This window comes from Hibiscus syriacus, unplaced genomic scaffold (genome assembly GCF_006381635.1).
Source record: "Hibiscus syriacus cultivar Baekdansim isolate YM2019G1 unplaced genomic scaffold, ASM638163v2 tig00110346_pilon, whole genome shotgun sequence".
Lineage (NCBI taxonomy): Eukaryota > Viridiplantae > Streptophyta > Magnoliopsida > Malvales > Malvaceae > Hibiscus > Hibiscus syriacus.
Window position 1 is genome coordinate 1,653,615 of NW_024062697.1, and position 7,319 is coordinate 1,660,933.

General features: G+C 38.1%; 1 non-coding gene across 1 annotated transcript; it reads right to left on the bottom strand.

Annotated features, from left to right (window-relative positions):
- Nucleotides 1–632: 632 nt before the first annotated feature.
- Nucleotides 633–739, bottom strand: LOC120120753. The gene has a single exon (XR_005515930.1). It is a non-coding gene; the product is annotated as a small nucleolar RNA R71 (small nucleolar RNA).
- Nucleotides 740–7,319: the final 6,580 nt, after the last annotated feature.

Here is a 7,319-nt window from a genome sequence, read left to right on the forward strand (position 1 = left end):
TTTGTCATAGCATTTTTATTTTACTTCTTCATTTTTATATAGTTTTACTTGTTTTTCCTTGTCTTTTTCAGGTTTTTCTTGGTGTATGACCAAAAGACACTCTGACGAGCCATTAGAACCAATTTAACCTGAGATTGAGACGCTTTTTAGGCAAATAAGATGTGCTCAACGTGTTCAAAACATGTATCAAATTGGAAATCAAGGTATTGGTCAAGAGGAAGATCAGAATGTCGAGGTAATTTCAAATACTGGGAATGCAGCCAGGCCTCGTGCCATTTGAGATCACTTAAATCCTATCTTGGATGACTTAAATCCAGGAAATGTGGCACCCAAAATTCAGGCAACCCATTTTGAGCTCAAACCTGTCATATTCAATAGGCTAAATTCTTAGGGCAATTTGGGGCATCCTTAATGAATATGCCAATCAACATATTTGTAACTTCTTAGAGGTGTGTGATTCTTTTCGACAACAAGGAGTGCATGAAGATGTATTAAAGTTAAAGTTATTTCCATATTCTCTGTGTGACCGAGCAAGGGCTTGGTTGAGTGGTGTTCCAGCGGGTTCGATGGAGCTTTGGACTGATCTGTGCAAAAGTTTTTTGTTGCGGTATAATCCGCCAAACATGAACACCCAACTAAGGAATGCCATTGCTTCTTTTCGTCAACATGATGATGAATCAATGTATGAATGTTGGGATCGATATAAAGGATTGCTTCGTAAATGCTCAAATCATGGTTTTCAAGATTGGACTAAAGTGGTAATGTTCTATAATGGAGTAAATACACCCACGAGGATGATGCTAGATGCCTCAGTAAATGGGATATTGCACGATAAATCACCTGCAGAGGCATTCGACATTCTGGATAGGATTGCCAACAATGATTATCAATTCTCATCTACAAGGCTTGGAATTGGGCGAAAAGCACATGGACATTCGAGTTAGATATTAAGGATTTTGTGTCTGCCCAACTTGTTGTCATCACCAATATATTAAAGAATTTGTAACGACCAAGTGAGATGAAAGAAGTGAAGGCAGCCAATTCATCATTTTATCATGCCATGGCAATCAATATGAGTACGAGTGCACAACCAATTAGGAATCCATCAACTATGTAGGAAACTACAATCGAGGCAACAACAATAGCCTATTCTAACACCGATAATCTTGGATGGTGACAACATCTAAACTTCTCATAGGGAAATCAAGAAATCAGTAATACTAATCAACCCGTTGGGCCGCATAATTTCAATAACTCCTAAGGTTTTCAAACAAATATGCCATGACATAATTCTAATAAGGGAGTATCATCTTCATCCAACAAAAGTTCTTTGGAAGCCACAATCCAAGATTTTATAACAACCACGAAGACCATGCTGCAAGACCATGCTACCTCTATAAAAAATCAAGGAGCTTTACTTCAAAGCCAAACTCATCTCTAAGGGCGTTGAAGGGTTATTTTGGTCAAATTACCGTGACATTACAGGAACGTCAACCAGCTCGTCTGTTGAGTGATAGTGAAGTCACTAAACATCATGGAAAGGAGAAATATAGTGCACTCACTCTACAAAGTGCACCCAAATCAATGTACAAGATAAGTTTTGGGGAAAGAAGAATAATGATTTAACCACCGTAACTGTGCAAGTTGAGCGTAAAATTCCAGAAGAGACACAAGTTGAGGGGGATAAGGATGAGGGTTCATCTAGTGAAGTAATTAAGGGAGAAAACAAAAATGCCACGAAAAAAGTTGTTCCCATCCCTTCATTAGAGGAAGTCAAACCCCCACCACCTTTCCCACAGAGACTAAATAAGCATAATGATGACATTCAATTCAATAAGTTTGTCGACATTCTAGACCAACTCCACATCAATGCTCCTTTTCTTGAAGCTATAGAACAAATGCATATGATAAATTTCTAAAAGATATTGTTACCAAGAAAAGAAAAGCTGAGAAGTATGAGACCATTACCACGACAAAAGCATACTGCTCTACCTGAAGCAATAGCCACCAAAGCGACAAGATTTAGGCAGCTTCACAATTCCATGTTCGATAGTAGAAAATTATGTTGGGAGGCACTATGTGACCTTGGCTCAAGCGTGAACTTAATGCCTTTCGTGAAGCTTGGAATATGAAATACAAGACCCACCTCTATTATCTTGCAACTAGCCGACCGCTCCCATATTCGTCCTGAGGGGTGAGTTAAGAATGTAATTGTAAAGGTGGATAAATTTTTGTTTCCAATTGATTTTCTTATACTCGATTGTAAGGTTGATGCCACGACACCCATATTCTTGGAGAGACCCTTCCTAGCTACCGGGCGTATTCTTATCCATTGTGAGAAGGGTAAGCTCACTATAAGAGTGGTCGACCAATGTGTCAGTATTAATGTTTTTCGTACTCTAAAGTACATGGATGAGTCTGAAGAATGTCAGAGCATTTTTGAAGTGGATTCATTGATAGCAGGAGAAGCTGGTCAATTTTGCCTTGACAATTTCATTTAGCTAGAAAATTATGAGAGGCTCATTGAAGAAGAAAGTGTCAAGGAGCCCAATGACTTTTCTTTAGAGGTGAAGCATGCTAGCTTTCTCAAAGCTAGCCCAGGTACTCGCTTTGAGCCTCTTGATTTCGATGAGTTTGTTCCTCCTAAGCCCTCATTATAACATGCACCTACCCTAGAGTTAAAGAATTTGCCACATCATCTTAAATATGCTTACTTGGGTAGTAATGAAACTTTACTTGTTATTATTTCATATGCCCTTACTCCTAACCAAGAATGTAGTTTGTTAAGTGTTTTGTCACAGCACAAAAAGTTTTAGGATGGACAATGGCGGATCTAAAGGGAATAAGTCCCACTATTTGCATGCACAAGATCCTACTGGAAGAATGCCACGGAAAATCCATAAAGCCACAAAGAAGACTAAACTCAGTCATTAAGAAAGTTGTGATGAAATCCTCAAATGACTTGATGCTGGAGTGATTTACCCCATATCTAATAGTTCATGGGCGAGTTTTGTCTAATGTGTGCCAAAGAAGAGAGGCACGGCCGTAGTGACTAGCGAGGACAATGAGCTGTTGCCAACACACATTGTCACCGAATGACATATATGCATGGGCAATCGCAAACTAAACAACATCACCAAAAATGACCACTTCCCTTTTCCCTTCATCGATCAAATGTTGGATCGATTGGTAGGCAAGGCATTTTACTACTTCTTAGACGTATATTTAGGGTACAATCAAATTAACATCGCACCAAAGGATCAGGAGAAGACTACGTTCACGTGTCCCTATGACACTTATGCTTTCCGAAGGAAGCCTTTTAGACTCTGTAATGCCTCGACAACTTTTCAACGTTGCATGCAAGCTATCTTTTCTGAAATTGTTGAGGACTTCCTAGAAATATTTATGGATGACTTCTCCTTTTCTAGAGATGACTTTGAGAAATGCCTCGGCAATTTGGCAAAGGTACTCAAGCGATGTGAGGAGGCTGACCTCGTGATTAATTAGGAAAAGTGTTACTTCATGGTGACCGAAGGCATCGTGATAGGCCATAAGATCTCTTATAAGGGCATTGAAGTGGACAAAGCCAAAATCGAGGTGATCTAGAAACTACCCCCACCAATATCTGTCAAGGGAATTAGGAGTTTCCTTGGCATGTTGGGTTCTATAGAAGATTCATCAAGGAATTCTCCATGATATACAAGCCCTTATGCACCATGCTTCAACAAAATCAACCCTTCAAGTTCGATAAAAATTGCCATGGCACATTCACCGAGTTGAAACAAAGACTTATCTTCGCACCATCATGGTCCCCCCGATTAGACGTTACCATTAGAGCTAATGTGTGTTGTGATTGATTTTATTGTGGGAGCTGTGTATGGGCAATGCAGAGGTAAAATTTTCTATGTTATATATTATGTTATTCATACCTTGAATGAAGCACAAATGAATTACACAACCACTAAGAATGAATTACTTGTTGTGGTATTTGCATTTAACAAATTTAGGTTATACATAATAGGAACCAAAGTTATTGTTCACACTGATCACTCAGTTATTAAATACTTAGTGAACAAGAAAGATGTCAAGCCTAGACTCATTAAGTGGATATTACTACTGCAAGAATTTGACTTGGAGGTGATAGATAGAAAAGGTACTGAGAACCAGGTTACAGATCATTTATCTAGGCTAGAGAGTAATTCTGAATGCCATGACATTTTAGATACTCAAGAAGAATTATCAGATGAGAAAATTTTATATGCCACGACAATTCTGTGGTACGCTGACATAGTTAATTTTCTTGTCAGTGTTATTTTGCCATATGAATTGAACATTCAGGGAAGGATGAAGTTCAAGCATAATGAAAATTTCTACATTTTGGAAGAGTTGTATTTATTCAAAAATTACGCCAATCAAATAATTCAATATTGTGTCCCTAAGGAAGAGCAAAGAGATATTCTATACCATTACCACACAACTCCCTGTTGAGGCCATTTCAGAGGTGAAAGGATTGTTACTAAGGTCCTCCAATTAGGCTTTTATTGGCCTTCACTATTCAAAGATGCCCATGAGTTTTACAAAGCATGTGATAGATACTAGCGCACTGGGAATATTTCCAGGCGATATGAAATGCCATTGGAAAATATTATGGAGATTGAGCTCTTTAACGTGTGGGGAATTGACTTCATGTGACCGTTACCATATTCGTTTGGTTACTTGTACATCTTGCTTGCTGTAGACTATGTATCTAAGTGGGTTGAAGCAATTACAACACCAAAGAATGAATCTAAAATTGTGCTCAAGTTCCTTCACAAGAACATCTTCACCTAATTTGGAGCGCCGAGGGCCATCATCATTGACGAAGGAACTCATTTTGATAACAAGCTAATTGCCAAGTCATTGCAAAGATATGGAGTACGACACAAAATTACCATGGCATAGCATCCACAAACCAATGGGCAAGCTGAAGTGTTCAACCGTAAGATTAAGCAAATCCTAGAGAAGGTGGTGAATCCTATAAGGAAGGTATGGTCCCCAAAGCTTAATGAAGCACTTAGGGCTTATAGAATGCCATTCAAAACATATTTGGGAATGTCATCTTTCAAGATGGTATATGGGAAAGCATGGCACTTACCTATGGAGTTAGAACATAAGGCATATTAGGCTATTAAAAAGCTTAACTTTAACGTGCAACTAGCTGAAGAGCAACGATTACTTGATCTAAATGAAATAGAAGAATTTAGAGCACAAGCATATGGAAATAAAAAAGTTTAAAAGGAAAAAAAATAAGTGGCATGATTAAATGCTTTTGCCAAAGCATTTTCATATTGGCCAACAGGTACTCCTCTTCAACTTGAGACTGAAGCTCTTTCCCGGCAAACTAAAGTCACGATGGTGAAGTACATCATTTCTACCCTCATGGTGCTGTTGATATCAATAATATTGATGATGGGACCATTTTCAAAATTAACATTCAGTGTCTGCAAGCTTATCAAGGAGATCCACCCTTGCATGAAAAATCAACACTTTTCTTGTAAGATGTCGGAATCTGCAGAACATTTTCAAGATGCCATCACATTTCGGATTTAATCCTGTGCATAAATAAATTTTTATTTTATGTTATTTTACTTTATATTTAGTTGTTTTCTGATAATCAAGTTATTTTAAAGTTTTAGGGACCCACACAGAAGGCATGAGAAAATCGTACGATTAAGGACATAGGAGTGTGCTGCACCAAGACAAATAAAGGAGGGAAAATATTCACTTTTGGCTTTTTATTTTTTTGGGTTTACTAACCCACACCTCATCCAGCTGTTAAATAACCCCCTTTTCCCTTTTTATTTTATTTTTATTTTTTTACTCTCTCACTTCAACTTCATCTCTTATTCTTCTTCCCTCTTTCAAACCGCACACCATAGCCGAAAAATTTCAAGCTTTTTCATCTTTTCCTTCTTTCTTAACCAAAAAATGGTGCGCTCACATCCTCCAAGCATGGCTTCATCATCTCCATTGTGTTTCATCGATGAAGCGGCGCAAGAACAGTTTCAAGGGCTAAATATCTGTCGGGTTTTCTTTGAGTTAGGCTTCATCTTCTTCGACGCTGAAGATGCCGACCTTGGAGGTCATGTCATGGACATTGTTCACCAACACAAGTGACAAAAATTTTCTAGGCAATTAGAGAACATAAATGCCTCTCTTGTGAAGAAGTTTTATGCCAACTTAACCGACCCAAATCAACATGCTATGGTGGTTCATGGTATTTCTATTCGCTTTACCTCTTCAACTATTAATTGGTACTTTAATTTGCATTATATTATTGATAGCCACACCATATTCACGAAGGAGGTTGATAATGAGACTTACCATGGCATATTGGAGGACCTCTGTTTTTCAAACACAAAGTGGAATGGGCAACAAGCCAGCCGACGATCAGTAGATCGCAAGAGTCTACAACCAAGGGCTAGGTTGTGGAATCATTTTATGAAGCATAAGCTTCTCCCCACTGCCTACAACACCACAGTCTCTGTAACACCTTTAGACCGATGATGGTGACCCGATCTGATTCGAGGTGTCACATTAGGGCCATCAGAGCGACCCACCGTAAAATTCCTGAAATAATTAAAATTTTGTTAAAGCGAGTAAAATTGTAAAACAAATTATATATTAAATTTAGAATTTAACAATAACTAGAAATAAAATAGGTTTCAGACTCATATAAAAATAGAATACAACCTATATGCCCCCTAATCACATGCACCGTACTCCACAAGCAATGTCGGTGGAACTCCTATACTGATGTCGATAGTTGCACTGGTTTGATTCTTTTAACCTAAAATGGTGAGTAAATGAGTGAGCTTTAGGAAGCTCAATAATACAAAACTACCAAGTGATGCTGAAGGACATGCAAATAATAAGCAAGCATAAAGATTTCCTTATCGATTTAGACATCTACATGTTTTCGAGATGAGTTGTGGTTCCATTGATATTTCTTCAAGTAAAAGACATGATGATTTCAGTTCAGAGGAAACATTTAGATGACCAAGTTCAGGAGATCGGAATAGGATGTCTAATGTGTTCCAACAAAACAGAGTAATGTATATAGATCCTTTAAAAATGTTAGTAGTTTAAAACATATTTTAAAACCATAGTAATTCCCTTCAACCGAACACCTTTATGTTGTTTCCCCAAAACTTCATCTATAAGGACTTACCCTAAGTACACAACAAAGGAGCCACCCTAAGGGAATACTCTTGGGCCTATAGGCCTACCCAAAGGGTCTCCTTAGGTCCATAAGGAATTACCAACTCGATTAGTCTGAA